The 20,943-nt window shown below is 42.3% G+C and overlaps 11 non-coding genes and 1 pseudogene across 11 annotated transcripts; all 12 read left to right on the plus strand.

The window, feature by feature from the left end:
• The first annotated feature begins 220 nt into the window (after positions 1–220).
• Positions 221–430, plus strand: LOC126453621 (small nucleolar RNA U3). Its single transcript, XR_007584928.1, has one exon. It is a non-coding gene; the product is annotated as a small nucleolar RNA U3 (small nucleolar RNA).
• Positions 431–1,401: 971 nt separating this feature from the next.
• LOC126453635 (U5 spliceosomal RNA) lies at positions 1,402–1,541 on the plus strand (annotated as a pseudogene).
• A 2,417-nt stretch (positions 1,542–3,958) lies between these two features.
• Positions 3,959–4,165, plus strand: LOC126453614 (small nucleolar RNA U3). The gene has a single exon (XR_007584922.1). It is a non-coding gene; the product is annotated as a small nucleolar RNA U3 (small nucleolar RNA).
• Positions 4,166–5,118: 953 nt separating this feature from the next.
• Positions 5,119–5,237, plus strand: LOC126453622 (U5 spliceosomal RNA). The gene has a single exon (XR_007584929.1). It is a non-coding gene; the product is annotated as a U5 spliceosomal RNA (small nuclear RNA).
• Positions 5,238–7,652: 2,415 nt separating this feature from the next.
• On the plus strand, positions 7,653–7,859 carry LOC126453625 (small nucleolar RNA U3). The gene has a single exon (XR_007584932.1). It is a non-coding gene; the product is annotated as a small nucleolar RNA U3 (small nucleolar RNA).
• A 953-nt stretch (positions 7,860–8,812) lies between these two features.
• On the plus strand, positions 8,813–8,931 carry LOC126453623 (U5 spliceosomal RNA). Its single transcript, XR_007584930.1, has one exon. It is a non-coding gene; the product is annotated as a U5 spliceosomal RNA (small nuclear RNA).
• A 2,417-nt stretch (positions 8,932–11,348) lies between these two features.
• On the plus strand, positions 11,349–11,555 carry LOC126453615 (small nucleolar RNA U3). Its single transcript, XR_007584923.1, has one exon. It is a non-coding gene; the product is annotated as a small nucleolar RNA U3 (small nucleolar RNA).
• Positions 11,556–12,508: 953 nt separating this feature from the next.
• On the plus strand, positions 12,509–12,627 carry LOC126453624 (U5 spliceosomal RNA). The gene has a single exon (XR_007584931.1). It is a non-coding gene; the product is annotated as a U5 spliceosomal RNA (small nuclear RNA).
• A 2,414-nt stretch (positions 12,628–15,041) lies between these two features.
• LOC126453613 (small nucleolar RNA U3) lies at positions 15,042–15,248 on the plus strand. The gene has a single exon (XR_007584921.1). It is a non-coding gene; the product is annotated as a small nucleolar RNA U3 (small nucleolar RNA).
• Positions 15,249–16,201: 953 nt separating this feature from the next.
• Positions 16,202–16,320, plus strand: LOC126453626 (U5 spliceosomal RNA). Its single transcript, XR_007584933.1, has one exon. It is a non-coding gene; the product is annotated as a U5 spliceosomal RNA (small nuclear RNA).
• A 2,419-nt stretch (positions 16,321–18,739) lies between these two features.
• LOC126453616 (small nucleolar RNA U3) lies at positions 18,740–18,946 on the plus strand. Its single transcript, XR_007584924.1, has one exon. It is a non-coding gene; the product is annotated as a small nucleolar RNA U3 (small nucleolar RNA).
• A 953-nt stretch (positions 18,947–19,899) lies between these two features.
• On the plus strand, positions 19,900–20,018 carry LOC126453627 (U5 spliceosomal RNA). Its single transcript, XR_007584934.1, has one exon. It is a non-coding gene; the product is annotated as a U5 spliceosomal RNA (small nuclear RNA).
• The last annotated feature ends 925 nt before the right edge of the window (positions 20,019–20,943 follow it).

Genomic DNA, 20,943 nt, shown 5'->3' on the forward strand with positions numbered 1-20,943 from the left:
CCCTGAGGCAATGGTCTCTGATTTCGGAACGCAAGGAAGCACTGGTCAAGCGCAGAAAATAGCTGAGTGAGATCATGGGCGGCCAAGTAAGAGTAGAAGTAGGTTCTTTGCAGAATTGTCCTAGCTTGTAAATCGCGAAATGTGAAGAGTGTGTCGTATTCTCGTAGGGCGTGTTGACGGTCTCGTGGCATAAGTAGCGAGCGGTGATAGCTTGCAAGCAAGAATCATACTTCACAGGATCATTTCTGTAGTATGTCTTCAACTCTCTCTAGTTCAAAGCTGGAGTAGACGTAACCACACAATGATGAGTGGTAGCACTCTCCCTTGAGCGTGAGGCTTGCGATCGAGATTCATCGCATCTTGGTTGTAATCGATGATCGTTCGCCACATTCTGAGGGATGTGGGAAGGGAATAGCGCTTTCCGAGTGGTGGTTTTATTATATAGATTAGAAGCGTAAGTCATACCTTTGGTATCGGGGACCCGTGTCGTTGCAGAAATGTCGCTACAGGTTGTGGAAGGACTTTGATTGCGACATGGTCATGAAAGCCTTGTGGAAGTTTCTCGAGTGGCACGGGGACGAGCCATTTGATTTGGGCCTGCTCCAAGTGCTAGGCTTGGATGACAACGACGTACTTTTGAGTTACAAGAATGAGTGAGCAACACAAGAAGAGTGCAATTGATGACCATAAAAAGCTGAGACACAACACAGTCTTGATAATCAACCACTAATGCATGATGTACGAAACATTTAGGAGGAGCACGTTTGGCTAGCAAACATGAATTGAGTGATTTGCAAGGCACTGTTATCTGCAAGAAGGAATGCATGAAATTGAGCAAATGAATAAGACTGGTTCAAATACTATCGACAGAAAATTTAATTTCTGTTGTCAACTAGTATTAATTAGATGTGTGGGAGCAGAGGGGGATATTTCCCTTGCACCATACATCTACATACACGTTGCGTCTGATGTGGCCTAGTTTTGCGTACAAAGAAACTGTCTAGTTGTCAGTTTTTTCAGTGAACGAGTGTGGTGGGGAGGAGAGAGATTAGTGTTAGATGCAGGAGCAGTGCGGGGCAGTTGTGTGTCGGACGTTGTATGTCGGACGGTGAGAGTCGCCGACAGGAATTAAGGCGTGCTGCCATCTGTCGGCAGTGTGAGGGTAATGAAGCAGCTTGAATGGTGACAGAAATGATGAAAATAGTTAACTAAAGAGTAATAGCGACGACATTTGGCAGACACGTGTTTCAGCGTTGACAGTTAGTTTGGGGGTGTGTGCTTGCATGACACTGGAAGTCTGTTGACGGTAGAGAAGTAGACAAGACGGAAAGAATTTTCCGCGTTCTCGCGGAGAAGTAATAGAGAAGCAGCCATAAGTATTGAAGTGAGGGGCGTTGATCGGCACTCTGGTTTCCCTTCAAAACGAATAAATCTTTCGCCTTAACGAATAAATCTTTCGCCTTTTACTAAAGATTTCCGTGGAGGGGAACATTAAATGAGTCTATAAGGTATTTTTCGTAGTGCTCGGCTATTGCTGAGCCATAATCACAAGTGAAAACGTAATGTAAGTTGCAAGAGGTAGATTGTGTTGTGTGAATGAAGGGCGTGGAGTAGCGGATGACGTTGGATCAGGCAGTATTTGTTTTTTTAAAATCTGAAATTGTAATAGGCCGTGTCGTAGTATAATGAAACAAGTACATTTGCCCTGCAATGGCGTGCAGTGTGTTAGACGATTGTGTAAAGAGAGAGAGCTACAGGACTACCTGGAATCTCTTGGTGAACCCTTTCCGTACCTCAGTTCTAGATGATTTGAGAGTGTTTACTTGCACTGCAGTTGCACAACAGCATATAAACTGATATTTGGAAGTGAATGATGAATGATAGGCTTTGTAAGAAATACTGGTATGTGATTAGCAGATTATGTTTTGAAACCCAAAATTATTTTTACCACAGAAGTTTGTGATTTGTAGGTATGATGTGAGTGAGCTTTGGGCTGAAGATGGTGGTTAGTTGGGCAGGATGAGTATTTAAATGGTTTTCAATAGAGTGGATATTAGTGGCACTGGCTTGTTGCCATAATGTGTTTGTTCATAACAGTGTACTCAGTTGTGTAGAAGATTTAGGTGAGAAAGAGACAGTTGTTGAATATGACATAAATAGCTAGAAATGAAGTAAGTAGCAATTTCCTGCTAGGTGTAGTTTGGGTATGGTGTGTCTGAGTGAGAGATAAATCTTGAAATTGAAGGGTTGTTCCTAGCTACAGTCTTGGAAACTATGAATCTGCTGTTGACTCCAATGTTTTCAAGATTACTTGTGTACAAAATTGGCCAGACTTTGCAGTTTCTTCTTCAGTAAATCTCAGTGGAAGGTGGTGCAGATAATGGTAAAAATGTTCAGTGCCTCCTGTGAGTTGTTGATGCTGCTTGTCTTTAAGTAAAATTGATAGGGGCTCTTGATTGAGCCAGCCATACACAGAGCTGGTGCATACTTGGCTTGAGAAGACTTTGGTTAGTAAATGATGAAATACCAACACAGTGCTCACAACAAAGCTCCTTTCCCTGCATTCTAGTTTCCCTCGGGTATAGAGTGACATGATATTGGCAGAGGATGTGCAGATAATCACTTTGATCAGGCTGTTTGTTTTTATTTAATGCTCTTTTACCAGAATCCATGCATAGTGATAACTGTGCTCTCTGGTGGAACACGATGAGACATTGTGTGAAGTGCACAGAAGTAGCTATTTGAGTATGTATGAAAATGTGAGGTAACCACTGTTACTCCTAAATTTCTGTGGAATTAAGTTTTCTGTATGTGTGTGTGGTGTTCGAAAATCCCAGAGGTTCAAGTTGGTAGTTTATATGTTGCAAGCGGAAAAAGCTTTTTAGTAAACTGAGGCACTAGCATTAGTTTCGTGTTCACTGTGACAAGGAAGCTAGTATAAAAAGTAGTTTGTGGTTTTGTTTGCAAAGAAGTGCGCATGGGATGAAAGCACTGCTTGAGATTATTCTGAGATGATGGGGGGGGTTGCTAAACATGTAGCATTTTAGTAAGGAGCTTGTCGGAGTAGTTGTATAGTTGTAAAATTATTTGTTATTTTATGAGAAATTTCTTTATTCATAGCACATGGGCCATCATAGTTGAAGCATACAGATTGGCATGGTATGCGTAGGTCTGTAAAATGTCCTGACAGTGATGTTCATAGAGACTTGTTGTATACTTTGCTTCTTCATCTGTTGAACAGTAGACATAAGAAATGTATTAGTGGAGCAAGTAGCTGTGAAATTACTGGTGTATGATTGATAGTATGGACGTGGCCCTGAATGGAAGTGTTTGTTCAGCTGTGGGTGTTTTCATAATTGCCATGTGAGGAAAAGCAATACTCGTGATAGGCGAAAAGAGATACAGAGAGAAACACATTGGTTGCGAGTATTGTATATCAGCAGCTCTAAGGGCGGGTATCAAGTAAGACGCAAAGTGAAACGAAAGAGGAAGTATGCATGAGAGAGGCCAAATATCGACAAGAGTTCGCACTGTTAGAGTGAGGTGAATGAGCTAGTGCGGTGCGAAAATTTTCGAAGAGAGAGGCGGTTTTAAAGAAAGCACAAGAGTCCTATGAATGCCCTCTTGTGTGTTTCTCTTTCAGTGGCTATTTGGCATGTCTGCTTGCGCCATAGAATGCTACTGTATGTGCCCCAGGCCGCCATCTAGCGGCCGGAGGTGCAAGCGGTGTTTACATACAGTCTCGCCTGAGGCAATGGTCTCTGATTTCGGAACGCAAGAAGCACTGGTAGCGCAGAAAATAGCTGAGTGAGATCATGGCGGCCAAGTAAGAGTAGAAGTAGGTTCTTTGCAGAATGTCCTAGCTTGTAAATCGCGAAATGTGAAGAGTGTGTCGTATTCTCGTAGGGCGTGTTGACGGTCTCGTGGCATAAGTAGCGAGCGGTGATAGCTTGCAAGCAAGATCATACTTCACAGGATCATTTCTGTAGTATGTCTTCAACTCTCTCTAGTTCAAAGCTGGAGTAGACGTAACCACAATGATGAGTGGTAGCACTCTCCCTGAGCGTGAGGCTTGCGATCGAGATTCATCGCATCTTGGTTGTAATCGATGATCGTTCGCCACATTCTGAGGGATGTGGGAAGGGAATAGCACTTTCCGAGTGGTGGTTTTATTATATAGATTAGAAGCGTAAGTCATACCTTTGGTATCGGGACCCGCGTCGTTGCAGAAATGTCGCTACAGGTTGTGGAAGGACTTTGATTGCGACATGTCATGAAAGCCTTGTGGAAGTTTCTCGAGTGGCACGGGGACGAGCCATTTGATTTGGCCTGCTCCAAGTGCTAGGCTTGGATGACAACGACGTACTTTTGAGTTACAAGAATGAGTGAGCAACACAAGAAGAGTGCAATTGATGACCATAAAAAGCTGAGACACAACACAGTCTTGATAATCACCACTAATGCATGATGTACGAAACATTTAGGAGGAGCACGTTTGGCTAGCAAACATGAATTGAGTGATTTGCAAGGCACTGTTATCTGCAAGAAGGAATGCATGAAATTGGCAAATGAATAAGACTGGTTCAAATACTATCGACAGAAATTTAATTTCTGTTGTCAACTAGTATTAATTAGATGTGTGGGAGCAGGGGGATATTTCCCTTGCACCATACATCTACATACACGTTGCGTCTGATGTGGCCTAGTTTTGCGTACAAAGAACTGTCTAGTTGTCAGTTTTTTCAGTGAACGAGTGTGGTGGGGAGGAGAGAGATTAGTGTTAGATGCAGAGCAGTGCGGGCAGTTGTGTGTCGGACGTTGTATGTCGGACGGTGAGTCGCCGACAGGAATTAGGCGTGCTGCCATCTGTCGGCAGGTGAGGTAATGAAGCAGCTTGAATGGTGACAGAAATGATGAAAATAGTTAACTAAAGAGTAATAGCGACGACATTTGGCAGACACGTGTTTCAGCGTTGACAGTTAGTTTGGGGTGTGTGCTTGCATGACACTGGAAGTCTGTTGACGGTAGAGAAGTAGACAAGACGGAAAGAATTTTCCGCGTTCTCGCGGAGAAGTAATAGAGAAGCAGCCATAAGTATTGAAGTGAGGGCGTTGATCGGCACTCTGGTTTCCCTTCAAAACGAATAAATCTTTCGCCTTTTACTAAAGATTTCCGTGGAGGGGAACATTAAATGAGTCTATAAGGTATTTTTCGTAGTGCTCGGCTATTGCTGAGCCATAATCACAAGTGAAAACGTAATGTAAGTTGCAAGAGGTAGATTGTGTTGTGTGAATGAAGGGCGTGGAGTAGCGGATGACGTTGGATCAGGCAGTATTTGTTTTTTTAAAATCTGAAATTGTAATAGGCCGTGTCGTAGTATAATGAAACAAGTACATTTGCCCTGCAATGGCGTGCAGTGTGTTAGACGATTGTGTAAAGAGAGAGAGCTACAGGACTACCTGGAATCTCTTGGTGAACCCTTTCCGTACCTCAGTTCTAGATGATTTGAGAGTGTTTACTTGCACTGCAGTTGCACAACAGCATATAAACTGATATTTGGAAGTGAATGATGAATGATAGGCTTTGTAAGAAATACTGGTATGTGATTAGCAGATTATGTTTTGAAACCCAAAATTATTTTTACCACAGAAGTTTGTGATTTGTAGGTATGATGTGAGTGAGCTTTGGGCTGAAGATGGTGGTTAGTTGGGCAGGATGAGTATTTAAATGGTTTTCAATAGAGTGGATATTAGTGGCACTGGCTTGTTGCCATAATGTGTTTGTTCATAACAGTGTACTCAGTTGTGTAGAAGATTTAGGTGAGAAAGAGACAGTTGTTGAATATGACATAAATAGCTAGAAATGAAGTAAGTAGCAATTTCCTGCTAGGTGTAGTTTGGGTATGGTGTGTCTGAGTGAGAGATAAATCTTGAAATTGAAGGGTTGTTCCTAGCTACAGTCTTGGAAACTATGAATCTGCTGTTGACTCCAATGTTTTCAAGATTACTTGTGTACAAAATTGGCCAGACTTTGCAGTTTCTTCTTCAGTAAATCAGTGGAAGGTGGTGCAGATAATGGTAAAAATGTTCAGTGCCTCCTGTGAGTTGTTGATGCTGCTTGTCTTTTAAGTAAAATTGATAGGGGCTCTTGATTGAGCCAGCCATACACAGAGCTGGTGCATACTTGGCTTGAGAAGACTTTGGTCAGTAAATGATGAAATACCAACACAGTGCTCACAACAAAGCTCCTTTCCCTGCATTCTAGTTTCCCTCGGGTATAGAGTGACATGATATTGGCAGAGGATGTGCAGATAATCACTTTGATCAGGCTGTTTGTTTTTATTTAATGCTCTTTTACCAGAATCCATGCATAGTGATAACTGTGCTCTCTGGTGGAACACGATGAGAACATTGTGTGAAGTGCACAGAAGTAGCTATTTGAGTATGTATGAAAATGTGAGGTAACCACTGTTACTCCTAAATTTCTGTGGAATTAAGTTTTCTGTATGTGTGTGTGTTTGAAAATCCCAGAGGTTCAAGTTGGTAGTTTATATGTTGCAAGCGGAAAAAGCTTTTTAGTAAACTGAGGCACTAGCATTAGTTTCGTGTTCACTGTGACAAGGAAGCTAGTATAAAAAGTAGTTTGTGGTTTTGTTTGCAAAGAAGTGCTCATGGGATGAAAGCACTGCTTGAGATTATTCTGAGATGATGGGGGGGGGTTGCTAAACATGTAGCATTTTAGTAAGGAGCTTGTCGGAGTAGTTGTATAGTTGTAAAATTATTTGTTATTTTATGAGAAATTTCTTTATTCATAGCACATGGGCCATCATAGTTGAAGCATACAGATTGGCATGGTATGCGTAGGTCTGTAAAATGTCCTGACAGTGATGTTCATAGAGACTTGTTGTATACTTTGCTTCTTCATCTGTTGAACAGTAGACATAAGAAATGTATTAGTGGAGCAAGTAGCTGCGAAATTACTGGTGTATGATTGATAGTATGGACGTGGCCCTGAATGGAAGTGTTTGTTCAGCTGTGGGTGTTTTCATAATTGCCATGTGAGGAAAAGCAATACTCGTGATAGGCGAAAAGAGATACAGAGAGAAACACATTGGTTGCGAGTATTGTATATCAGCAGCTCTAAGGGCGGGTATCAAGTAAGACGCAAAGTGAAACGAAAGAGGAAGTATGCATGAGAGAGGCCAAATATCGACAAGAGTTCGCACTGTTAGAGTGAGGTGAATGAGCTAGTGCGGTGCGAAAATTTTCGAAGAGAGAGGCGGTTTTAAAGAAAGCACAAGAGTCCTATGAATGCCCTCTTGTGTGTTTCTCTTTCAGTGGCTATTTGGCATGTCTGCTTGCGCCATAGAATGCTACTGTATGTGCCCCAGGCCGCCATCTAGCGGCCGGAGGTGCAAGCGGTGTTTACATACAGTCTCGCCTGAGGCAATGGTCTCTGATTTCGGAACGCAAGAAGCACTGGTAGCGCAGAAAATAGCTGAGTGAGATCATGGCGGCCAAGTAAGAGTAGAAGTAGGTTCTTTGCAGAATGTCCTAGCTTGTAAATCGCGAAATGTGAAGAGTGTGTCGTATTCTCGTAGGGCGTGTTGACGGTCTCGTGGCATAAGTAGCGAGCGGTGATAGCTTGCAAGCAAGATCATACTTCACAGGATCATTTCTGTAGTATGTCTTCAACTCTCTCTAGTTCAAAGCTGGAGTAGACGTAACCACAATGATGAGTGGTAGCACTCTCCCTGAGCGTGAGGCTTGCGATCGAGATTCATCGCATCTTGGTTGTAATCGATGATCGTTCGCCACATTCTGAGGGATGTGGGAAGGGAATAGCGCTTTCCGAGTGGTGGTTTTATTATATAGATTAGAAGCGTAAGTCATACCTTTGGTATCGGGACCCGTGTCGTTGCAGAAATGTCGCTACAGGTTGTGGAAGGACTTTGATTGCGACATGTCATGAAAGCCTTGTGGAAGTTTCTCGAGTGGCACGGGGACGAGCCATTTGATTTGGCCTGCTCCAAGTGCTAGGCTTGGATGACAACGACGTACTTTTGAGTTACAAGAATGAGTGAGCAACACAAGAAGAGTGCAATTGATGACCATAAAAAGCTGAGACACAACACAGTCTTGATAATCACCACTAATGCATGATGTACGAAACATTTAGGAGGAGCACGTTTGGCTAGCAAACATGAATTGAGTGATTTGCAAGGCACTGTTATCTGCAAGAAGGAATGCATGAAATTGGCAAATGAATAAGACTGGTTCAAATACTATCGACAGAAATTTAATTTCTGTTGTCAACTAGTATTAATTAGATGTGTGGGAGCAGGGGGATATTTCCCTTGCACCATACATCTACATACACGTTGCGTCTGATGTGGCCTAGTTTTGCGTACAAAGAACTGTCTAGTTGTCAGTTTTTTCAGTGAACGAGTGTGGTGGGGAGGAGAGAGATTAGTGTTAGATGCAGAGCAGTGCGGGCAGTTGTGTGTCGGACGTTGTATGTCGGACGGTGAGTCGCCGACAGGAATTAGGCGTGCTGCCATCTGTCGGCAGGTGAGGTAATGAAGCAGCTTGAATGGTGACAGAAATGATGAAAATAGTTAACTAAAGAGTAATAGCGACGACATTTGGCAGACACGTGTTTCAGCGTTGACAGTTAGTTTGGGGTGTGTGCTTGCATGACACTGGAAGTCTGTTGACGGTAGAGAAGTAGACAAGACGGAAAGAATTTTCCGCGTTCTCGCGGAGAAGTAATAGAGAAGCAGCCATAAGTATTGAAGTGAGGGCGTTGATCGGCACTCTGGTTTCCCTTCAAAACGAATAAATCTTTCGCCTTTTACTAAAGATTTCCGTGGAGGGGAACATTAAATGAGTCTATAAGGTATTTTTCGTAGTGCTCGGCTATTGCTGAGCCATAATCACAAGTGAAAACGTAATGTAAGTTGCAAGAGGTAGATTGTGTTGTGTGAATGAAGGGCGTGGAGTAGCGGATGACGTTGGATCAGGCAGTATTTGTTTTTTTAAAATCTGAAATTGTAATAGGCCGTGTCGTAGTATAATGAAACAAGTACATTTGCCCTGCAATGGCGTGCAGTGTGTTAGACGATTGTGTAAAGAGAGAGAGCTACAGGACTACCTGGAATCTCTTGGTGAACCCTTTCCGTACCTCAGTTCTAGATGATTTGAGAGTGTTTACTTGCACTGCAGTTGCACAACAGCATATAAACTGATATTTGGAAGTGAATGATGAATGATAGGCTTTGTAAGAAATACTGGTATGTGATTAGCAGATTATGTTTTGAAACCCAAAATTATTTTTACCACAGAAGTTTGTGATTTGTAGGTATGATGTGAGTGAGCTTTGGGCTGAAGATGGTGGTTAGTTGGGCAGGATGAGTATTTAAATGGTTTTCAATAGAGTGGATATTAGTGGCACTGGCTTGTTGCCATAATGTGTTTGTTCATAACAGTGTACTCAGTTGTGTAGAAGATTTAGGTGAGAAAGAGACAGTTGTTGAATATGACATAAATAGCTAGAAATGAAGTAAGTAGCAATTTCCTGCTAGGTGTAGTTTGGGTATGGTGTGTCTGAGTGAGAGATAAATCTTGAAATTGAAGGGTTGTTCCTAGCTACAGTCTTGGAAACTATGAATCTGCTGTTGACTCCAATGTTTTCAAGATTACTTGTGTACAAAATTGGCCAGACTTTGCAGTTTCTTCTTCAGTAAATCAGTGGAAGGTGGTGCAGATAATGGTAAAAATGTTCAGTGCCTCCTGTGAGTTGTTGATGCTGCTTGTCTTTTAAGTAAAATTGATAGGGGCTCTTGATTGAGCCAGCCATACACAGAGCTGGTGCATACTTGGCTTGAGAAGACTTTGGTTAGTAAATGATGAAATACCAACACAGTGCTCACAACAAAGCTCCTTTCCCTGCATTCTAGTTTCCCTCGGGTATAGAGTGACATGATATTGGCAGAGGATGTGCAGATAATCACTTTGATCAGGCTGTTTGTTTTTATTTAATGCTCTTTTACCAGAATCCATGCATAGTGATAACTGTGCTCTCTGGTGGAACACGATGAGAACATTGTGTGAAGTGCACAGAAGTAGCTATTTGAGTATGTATGAAAATGTGAGGTAACCACTGTTACTCCTAAATTTCTGTGGAATTAAGTTTTCTGTATGTGTGTGTGTGTGTTCGAAAATCCCAGAGGTTCAAGTTGGTAGTTTATATGTTGCAAGCGGAAAAAGCTTTTTAGTAAACTGAGGCACTAGCATTAGTTTCGTGTTCACTGTGACAAGGAAGCTAGTATAAAAAGTAGTTTGTGGTTTTGTTTGCAAAGAAGTGCGCATGGGATGAAAGCACTGCTTGAGATTATTCTGAGATGATGGGGGGGTTGCTAAACATGTAGCATTTTAGTAAGGAGCTTGTCGGAGTAGTTGTATAGTTGTAAAATTATTTGTTATTTTATGAGAAATTTCTTTATTCATAGCACATGGGCCATCATAGTTGAAGCATACAGATTGGCATGGTATGCGTAGGTCTGTAAAATGTCCTGACAGTGATGTTCATAGAGACTTGTTGTATACTTTGCTTCTTCATCTGTTGAACAGTAGACATAAGAAATGTATTAGTGGAGCAAGTAGCTGTGAAATTACTGGTGTATGATTGATAGTATGGACGTGGCCCTGAATGGAAGTGTTTGTTCAGCTGTGGGTGTTTTCATAATTGCCATGTGAGGAAAAGCAATACTCGTGATAGGCGAAAAGAGATACAGAGAGAAACACATTGGTTGCGAGTATTGTATATCAGCAGCTCTAAGGGCGGGTATCAAGTAAGACGCAAAGTGAAACGAAAGAGGAAGTATGCATGAGAGAGGCCAAATATCGACAAGAGTTCGCACTGTTAGAGTGAGGTGAATGAGCTAGTGCGGTGCGAAAATTTTCGAAGAGAGAGGCGGTTTTAAAGAAAGCACAAGAGTCCTATGAATGCCCTCTTGTGTGTTTCTCTTTCAGTGGCTATTTGGCATGTCTGCTTGCGCCATAGAATGCTACTGTATGTGCCCCAGGCCGCCATCTAGCGGCCGGAGGTGCAAGCGGTGTTTACATACAGTCTCGCCTGAGGCAATGGTCTCTGATTTCGGAACGCAAGAAGCACTGGTAGCGCAGAAAATAGCTGAGTGAGATCATGGCGGCCAAGTAAGAGTAGAAGTAGGTTCTTTGCAGAATGTCCTAGCTTGTAAATCGCGAAATGTGAAGAGTGTGTCGTATTCTCGTAGGGCGTGTTGACGGTCTCGTGGCATAAGTAGCGAGCGGTGATAGCTTGCAAGCAAGATCATACTTCACAGGATCATTTCTGTAGTATGTCTTCAACTCTCTCTAGTTCAAAGCTGGAGTAGACGTAACCACAATGATGAGTGGTAGCACTCTCCCTGAGCGTGAGGCTTGCGATCGAGATTCATCGCATCTTGGTTGTAATCGATGATCGTTCGCCACATTCTGAGGGATGTGGGAAGGGAATAGCACTTTCCGAGTGGTGGTTTTATTATATAGATTAGAAGCGTAAGTCATACCTTTGGTATCGGGACCCGCGTCGTTGCAGAAATGTCGCTACAGGTTGTGGAAGGACTTTGATTGCGACATGTCATGAAAGCCTTGTGGAAGTTTCTCGAGTGGCACGGGGACGAGCCATTTGATTTGGCCTGCTCCAAGTGCTAGGCTTGGATGACAACGACGTACTTTTGAGTTACAAGAATGAGTGAGCAACACAAGAAGAGTGCAATTGATGACCATAAAAAGCTGAGACACAACACAGTCTTGATAATCACCACTAATGCATGATGTACGAAACATTTAGGAGGAGCACGTTTGGCTAGCAAACATGAATTGAGTGATTTGCAAGGCACTGTTATCTGCAAGAAGGAATGCATGAAATTGGCAAATGAATAAGACTGGTTCAAATACTATCGACAGAAATTTAATTTCTGTTGTCAACTAGTATTAATTAGATGTGTGGGAGCAGGGGGATATTTCCCTTGCACCATACATCTACATACACGTTGCGTCTGATGTGGCCTAGTTTTGCGTACAAAGAACTGTCTAGTTGTCAGTTTTTTCAGTGAACGAGTGTGGTGGGGAGGAGAGAGATTAGTGTTAGATGCAGAGCAGTGCGGGCAGTTGTGTGTCGGACGTTGTATGTCGGACGGTGAGTCGCCGACAGGAATTAGGCGTGCTGCCATCTGTCGGCAGGTGAGGTAATGAAGCAGCTTGAATGGTGACAGAAATGATGAAAATAGTTAACTAAAGAGTAATAGCGACGACATTTGGCAGACACGTGTTTCAGCGTTGACAGTTAGTTTGGGGTGTGTGCTTGCATGACACTGGAAGTCTGTTGACGGTAGAGAAGTAGACAAGACGGAAAGAATTTTCCGCGTTCTCGCGGAGAAGTAATAGAGAAGCAGCCATAAGTATTGAAGTGAGGGCGTTGATCGGCACTCTGGTTTCCCTTCAAAACGAATAAATCTTTCGCCTTTTACTAAAGATTTCCGTGGAGGGGAACATTAAATGAGTCTATAAGGTATTTTTCGTAGTGCTCGGCTATTGCTGAGCCATAATCACAAGTGAAAACGTAATGTAAGTTGCAAGAGGTAGATTGTGTTGTGTGAATGAAGGGCGTGGAGTAGCGGATGACGTTGGATCAGGCAGTATTTGTTTTTTTAAAATCTGAAATTGTAATAGGCCGTGTCGTAGTATAATGAAACAAGTACATTTGCCCTGCAATGGCGTGCAGTGTGTTAGACGATTGTGTAAAGAGAGAGAGCTACAGGACTACCTGGAATCTCTTGGTGAACCCTTTCTGTACCTCAGTTCTAGATGATTTGAGAGTGTTTACTTGCACTGCAGTTGCACAACAGCATATAAACTGATATTTGGAAGTGAATGATGAATGATAGGCTTTGTAAGAAATACTGGTATGTGATTAGCAGATTATGTTTTGAAACCCAAAATTATTTTTACCACAGAAGTTTGTGATTTGTAGGTATGATGTGAGTGAGCTTTGGGCTGAAGATGGTGGTTAGTTGGGCAGGATGAGTATTTAAATGGTTTTCAATAGAGTGGATATTAGTGGCACTGGCTTGTTGCCATAATGTGTTTGTTCATAACAGTGTACTCAGTTGTGTAGAAGATTTAGGTGAGAAAGAGACAGTTGTTGAATATGACATAAATAGCTAGAAATGAAGTAAGTAGCAATTTCCTGCTAGGTGTAGTTTGGGTATGGTGTGTCTGAGTGAGAGATAAATCTTGAAATTGAAGGGTTGTTCCTAGCCACAGTCTTGGAAACTATGAATCTGCTGTTGACTCCAATGTTTTCAAGATTACTTGTGTACAAAATTGGCCAGACTTTGCAGTTTCTTCTTCAGTAAATCAGTGGAAGGTGGTGCAGATAATGGTAAAAATGTTCAGTGCCTCCTGTGAGTTGTTGATGCTGCTTGTCTTTTAAGTAAAATTGATAGGGGCTCTTGATTGAGCCAGCCATACACAGAGCTGGTGCATACTTGGCTTGAGAAGACTTTGGTCAGTAAATGATGAAATACCAACACAGTGCTCACAACAAAGCTCCTTTCCCTGCATTCTAGTTTCCCTCGGGTATAGAGTGACATGATATTGGCAGAGGATGTGCAGATAATCACTTTGATCAGGCTGTTTGTTTTTATTTAATGCTCTTTTACCAGAATCCATGCATAGTGATAACTGTGCTCTCTGGTGGAACACGATGAGAACATTGTGTGAAGTGCACAGAAGTAGCTATTTGAGTATGTATGAAAATGTGAGGTAACCACTGTTACTCCTAAATTTCTGTGGAATTAAGTTTTCTGTATGTGTGTGTGTTTGAAAATCCCAGAGGTTCAAGTTGGTAGTTTATATGTTGCAAGCGAAAAAAGCTTTTTAGTAAACTGAGGCACTAGCATTAGTTTCGTGTTCACTGTGACAAGGAAGCTAGTATAAAAAGTAGTTTGTGGTTTTGTTTGCAAAGAAGTGCTCATGGGATGAAAGCACTGCTTGAGATTATTCTGAGATGATGGGGGGGGTTGCTAAACATGTAGCATTTTAGTAAGGAGCTTGTCGGAGTAGTTGTATAGTTGTAAAATTATTTGTTATTTTATGAGAAATTTCTTTATTCATAGCACATGGGCCATCATAGTTGAAGCATACAGATTGGCATGGTATGCGTAGGTCTGTAAAATGTCCTGACAGTGATGTTCATAGAGACTTGTTGTATACTTTGCTTCTTCATCTGTTGAACAGTAGACATAAGAAATGTATTAGTGGAGCAAGTAGCTGTGAAATTACTGGTGTATGATTGATAGTATGGACGTGGCGCTGAATGGAAGTGTTTGTTCAGCTGTGGGTGTTTTCATAATTGCCATGTGAGGAAAAGCAATACTCGTGATAGGCGAAAAGAGATACAGAGAGAAACACATTGGTTGCGAGTATTGTATATCAGCAGCTCTAAGGGCGGGTATCAAGTAAGACGCAAAGTGAAACGAAAGAGGAAGTATGCATGAGAGAGGCCAAATATCGACAAGAGTTCGCACTGTTAGAGTGAGGTGAATGAGCTAGTGCGGTGCGAAAATTTTCGAAGAGAGAGGCGGTTTTAAAGAAAGCACAAGAGTCCTATGAATGCCCTCTTGTGTGTTTCTCTTTCAGTGGCTATTTGGCATGTCTGCTTGCGCCATAGAATGCTACTGTATGTGCCCCAGGCCGCCATCTAGCGGCCGGAGGTGCAAGCGGTGTTTACATACAGTCTCGCCTGAGGCAATGGTCTCTGATTTCGGAACGCAAGAAGCACTGGTAGCGCAGAAAATAGCTGAGTGAAATCATGGCGGCCAAGTAAGAGTAGAAGTAGGTTCTTTGCAGAATGTCCTAGCTTGTAAATCGCGAAATGTGAAGAGTGTGTCGTATTCTCGTAGGGCGTGTTGACGGTCTCGTGGCATAAGTAGCGAGCGGTGATAGCTTGCAAGCAAGATCATACTTCACAGGATCATTTCTGTAGTATGTCTTCAACTCTCTCTAGTTCAAAGCTGGAGTAGACGTAACCACAATGATGAGTGGTAGCACTCTCCCTGAGCGTGAGGCTTGCGATCGAGATTCATCGCATCTTGGTTGTAATCGATGATCGTTCACCACATTCTGAGGGATGTGGGAAGGGAATAGCGCTTTCCGAGTGGTGGTTTTATTATATAGATTAGAAGCGTAAGTCATACCTTTGGTATCGGGACCCGCGTCGTTGCAGAAATGTCGCTACAGGTTGTGGAAGGACTTTGATTGCGACATGTCATGAAAGCCTTGTGGAAGTTTCTCGAGTGGCACGGGGACGAGCCATTTGATTTGGCCTGCTCCAAGTGCTAGGCTTGGATGACAACGACGTACTTTTGAGTTACAAGAATGAGTGAGCAACACAAGAAGAGTGCAATTGATGACCATAAAAAGCTGAGACACAACACAGTCTTGATAATCACCACTAATGCATGATGTACGAAACATTTAGGAGGAGCACGTTTGGCTAGCAAACATGAATTGAGTGATTTGCAAGGCACTGTTATCTGCAAGAAGGAATGCATGAAATTGGCAAATGAATAAGACTGGTTCAAATACTATCGACAGAAATTTAATTTCTGTTGTCAACTAGTATTAATTAGATGTGTGGGAGCAGGGGGATATTTCCCTTGCACCATACATCTACATACACGTTGCGTCTGATGTGGCCTAGTTTTGCGTACAAAGAACTGTCTAGTTGTCAGTTTTTTCAGTGAACGAGTGTGGTGGGGAGGAGAGAGATTAGTGTTAGATGCAGAGCAGTGCGGGCAGTTGTGTGTCGGACGTTGTATGTCGGACGGTGAGTCGCCGACAGGAATTAGGCGTGCTGCCATCTGTCGGCAGGTGAGGTAATGAAGCAGCTTGAATGGTGACAGAAATGATGAAAATAGTTAACTAAAGAGTAATAGCGACGACATTTGGCAGACACGTGTTTCAGCGTTGACAGTTAGTTTGGGGTGTGTGCTTGCATGACACTGGAAGTCTGTTGACGGTAGAGAAGTAGACAAGACGGAAAGAATTTTCCGCGTTCTCGCGGAGAAGTAATAGAGAAGCAGCCATAAGTATTGAAGTGAGGGCGTTGATCGGCACTCTGGTTTCCCTTCAAAACGAATAAATCTTTCGCCTTTTACTAAAGATTTCCGTGGAGGGGAACATTAAATGAGTCTATAAGGTATTTTTCGTAGTGCTCGGCTATTGCTGAGCCATAATCACAAGTGAAAACGTAATGTAAGTTGCAAGAGGTAGATTGTGTTGTGTGAATGAAGGGCGTGGAGTAGCGGATGACGTTGGATCAGGCAGTATTTGTTTTTTTAAAATCTGAAATTGTAATAGGCCGTGTCGTAGTATAATGAAACAAGTACATTTGCCCTGCAATGGCGTGCAGTGTGTTAGACGATTGTGTAAAGAGAGAGAGCTACAGGACTACCTGGAATCTCTTGGTGAACCCTTTCCGTACCTCAGTTCTAGATGATTTGAGAGTGTTTACTTGCACTGCAGTTGCACAACAGCATATAAACTGATATTTGGAAGTGAATGATGAATGATAGGCTTTGTAAGAAATACTGGTATGTGATTAGCAGATTATGTTTTGAAACCCAAAATTATTTTTACCACAGAAGTTTGTGATTTGTAGGTATGATGTGAGTGAGCTTTGGGCTGAAGATGGTGGTTAGTTGGGCAGGATGAGTATTTAAATGGTTTTCAATAGAGTGGATATTAGTGGCACTGGCTTGTTGCCATAATGTGTTTGTTCATAACAGTGTACTCAGTTGTGTAGAAGATTTAGGTGAGAAAGAGACAGTTGTTGAATATGACATAAATAGCTAGAAATGAAGTAAGTAGCAATTTCCTGCTAGGTGTAGTTTGGGTATGGTGTGTCTGAGTGAGAGATAAATCTTGAAATTGAAGGGTTGTTCCTAGCTACAGTCTTGGAAACTATGAATCTGCTGTTGACTCCAATGTTTTCAAGATTACTTGTGTACAAAATTGGCCAGACTTTGCAGTTTCTTCTTCAGTAAATCAGTGGAAGGTGGTGCAGATAATGGTAAAAATGTTCAGTGCCTCCTGTGAGTTGTTGATGCTGCTTGTCTTTTAAGTAAAATTGATAGGGGCTCTTGATTGAGCCAGCCATACACAGAGCTGGTGCATACTTGGCTTGAGAAGACTTTGGTTAGTAAATGATGAAATACCAACACAGTGCTCACAACAAAGCTCCTTTCCCTGCATTCTAGTTTCCCTCGGGTATAGAGTGACATGATATTGGCAGAGGATGTGCAGATAATCACTTTGATCAGGCTGTTTGTTTTTATTTAATGCTCTTTTACCAGAATCCATGCATAGTGATAACTGTGCTCTCTGGTGGAACACGATGAGAACATTGTGTGAAGTGCACAGAAGTAGCTATTTGAGTATGTATGAAAATGTGAGGTAACCACTGTTACTCCTAAATTTCTGTGGAATTAAGTTTTCTGTATGTGTGTGTGTGTGTGTTCGAAAATCCCTGAGGTTCAAGTTGGTAGTTTATATGTTGCAAGCGGAAAAAGCTTTTTAGTAAACTGAGGCACTAGCATTAGTTTCGTGTTCACTGTGACAAGGAAGCTAGTATAAAAAGTAGTTTGTGGTTTTGTTTGCAAAGAAGTGCGCATGGGATGAAAGCACTGCTTGAGATTATTCTGAGATGATGGGGGGGTTGCTAAACATGTAGCATTTTAGTAAGGAGCTTGTCGGAGTAGTTGTATAGTTGTAAAATTATTTGTTATTTTATGAGAAATTTCTTTATTCATAGCACATGGGCCATCATAGTTGAAGCATACAGATTGGCATGGTATGCGTAGGTCTGTAAAATGTCCTGACAGTGATGTTCATAGAGACTTGTTGTATACTTTGCTTCTTCATCTGTTGAACAGTAGACATAAGAAATGTATTAGTGGAGCAAGTAGCTGTGAAATTACTGGTGTATGATTGATAGTATGGACGTGGCCCTGAATGGAAGTGTTTGTGCAGCTGTGGGTGTTTTCATAATTGCCATGTGAGGAAAAGCAATACTCGTGATAGGCGAAAAGAGATACAGAGAGAAACACATTGGTTGCGAGTATTGTATATCAGCAGCTCTAAGGGCGGGTATCAAGTAAGACGCAAAGTGAAACGAAAGAGGAAGTATGCATGAGAGAGGCCAAATATCGACAAGAGTTCGCACTGTTAGAGTGAGGTGAATGAGCTAGTGCGGTGCGAAAATTTTCGAAGAGAGAGGCGGTTTTAAAGAAAGCACAAGAGTCCTATGAATGCCCTCTTGTGTGTTTCTCTTTCAGTGGCTATTTGGCATGTCTGCTTGCGCCATAGAATGCTACTGTATGTGCCCCAGGCCGCCATCTAGCGGCCGGAGGTGCAAGCGGTGTTTACATACAGTCTCGCCTGAGGCAATGGTCTCTGATTTCGGAACGCAAGAAGCACTGGTAGCGCAGAAAATAGCTGAGTGAGATCATGGCGGCCAAGTAAGAGTAGAAGTAGGTTCTTTGCAGAATGTCCTAGCTTGTAAATCGCGAAATGTGAAGAGTGTGTCGTATTCTCGTAGGGCGTGTTGACGGTCTCGTGGCATAAGTAGCGAGCGGTGATAGCTTGCAAGCAAGATCATACTTCACAGGATCATTTCTGTAGTATGTCTTCAACTCTCTCTAGTTCAAAGCTGGAGTAGACGTAACCACAATGATGAGTGGTAGCACTCTCCCTGAGCGTGAGGCTTGCGATCGAGATTCATCGCATCTTGGTTGTAATCGATGATCGTTCGCCACATTCTGAGGGATGTGGGAAGGGAATAGCACTTTCCGAGTGGTGGTTTTATTATATAGATTAGAAGCGTAAGTCATACCTTTGGTATCGGGACCCGCGTCGTTGCAGAAATGTCGCTACAGGTTGTGGAAGGACTTTGATTGCGACATGTCATGAAAGCCTTGTGGAAGTTTCTCGAGTGGCACGGGGACGAGCCATTTGATTTGGCCTGCTCCAAGTGCTAGGCTTGGATGACAACGACGTACTTTTGAGTTACAAGAATGAGTGAGCAACACAAGAAGAGTGCAATTGATGACCATAAAAAGCTGAGACACAACACAGTCTTGATAATCACCACTAATGCATGATGTACGAAACATTTAGGAGGAGCACGTTTGGCTAGCAAACATGAATTGAGTGATTTGCAAGGCACTGTTATCTGCAAGAAGGAATGCATGAAATTGGCAAATGAATAAGACTGGTTCAAATACTATCGACAGAAATTTAATTTCTGTTGTCAACTAGTATTAATTAGATGTGTGGGAGCAGGGGGATATTTCCCTTGCACCATACATCTACATACACGTTGCGTCTGATGTGGCCTAGTTTTGCGTACAAAGAACTGTCTAGTTGTCAGTTTTTTCAGTGAACGAGTGTGGTGGGGAGGAGAGAGATTAGTGTTAGATGCAGAGCAGTGCGGGCAGTTGTGTGTCGGACGTTGTATGTCGGACGGTGAGTCGCCGACAGGAATTAGGCGTGCTGCCATCTGTCGGCAGGTGAGGTAATGAAGCAGCTTGAATGGTGACAGAAATGATGAAAATAGTTAACTAAAGAGTAATAGCGACGACATTTGGCAGACACGTGTTTCAGCGTTGACAGTTAGTTTGGGGTGTGTGCTTGCATGACACTGGAAGTCTGTTGACGGTAGAGAAGTAGACAAGACGGAAAGAATTTTCCGCGTTCTCGCGGAGAAGTAATAGAGAAGCAGCCATAAGTATTGAAGTGAGGGCGTTGATCGGCACTCTGGTTTCCCTTCAAAACGAATAAATCTTTCGCCTTTTACTAAAGATTTCCGTGGAGGGGAACATTAAATGAGTCTATAAGGTATTTTTCGTAGTGCTCGGCTATTGCTGAGCCATAATCACAAGTGAAAACGTAATGTAAGTTGCAAGAGGTAGATTGTGTTGTGTGAATGAAGGGCGTGGAGTAGCGGATGACGTTGGATCAGGCAGTATTTGTTTTTTTAAAATCTGAAATTGTAATAGGCCGTGTCGTAGTATAATGAAACAAGTACATTTGCCCTGCAATGGCGTGCAGTGTGTTAGACGATTGTGTAAAGAGAGAGAGCTACAGGACTACCTGGAATCTCTTGGTGAACCCTTTCCGTACCTCAGTTCTAGATGATTTGAGAGTGTTTACTTGCACTGCAGTTGCACAACAGCATATAAACTGATATTTGGAAGTGAATGATGAATGATAGGCTTTGTAAGAAATACTGGTATGTGATTAGCAGATTATGTTTTGAAACCCAAAATTATTTTTACCACAGAAGTTTGTGATTTGTAGGTATGATGTGAGTGAGCTTTGGGCTGAAGATGGTGGTTAGTTGGGCAGGATGAGTATTTAAATGGTTTTCAATAGAGTGGATATTAGTGGCACTGGCTTGTTGCCATAATGTGTTTGTTCATAACAGTGTACTCAGTTGTGTAGAAGATTTAGGTGAGAAAGAGACAGTTGTTGAATATGACATAAATAGCTAGAAATGAAGTAAGTAGCAATTTCCTGCTAGGTGTAGTTTGGGTATGGTGTGTCTGAGTGAGAGATAAATCTTGAAATTGAAGGGTTGTTCCTAGCTACAGTCTTGGAAACTATGAATCTGCTGTTGACTCCAATGTTTTCAAGATTACTTGTGTACAAAATTGGCCAGACTTTGCAGTTTCTTCTTCAGTAAATCAGTGGAAGGTGGTGCAGATAATGGTAAAAATGTTCAGTGCCTCCTGTGAGTTGTTGATGCTGCTTGTCTTTTAAGTAAAATTGATAGGGGCTCTTGATTGAGCCAGCC

Source organism: Schistocerca serialis, unplaced genomic scaffold (assembly GCF_023864345.2).
Source record: "Schistocerca serialis cubense isolate TAMUIC-IGC-003099 unplaced genomic scaffold, iqSchSeri2.2 HiC_scaffold_951, whole genome shotgun sequence".
In the NCBI taxonomy this organism is placed as follows: Eukaryota; Metazoa; Arthropoda; class Insecta; order Orthoptera; family Acrididae; genus Schistocerca; species Schistocerca serialis.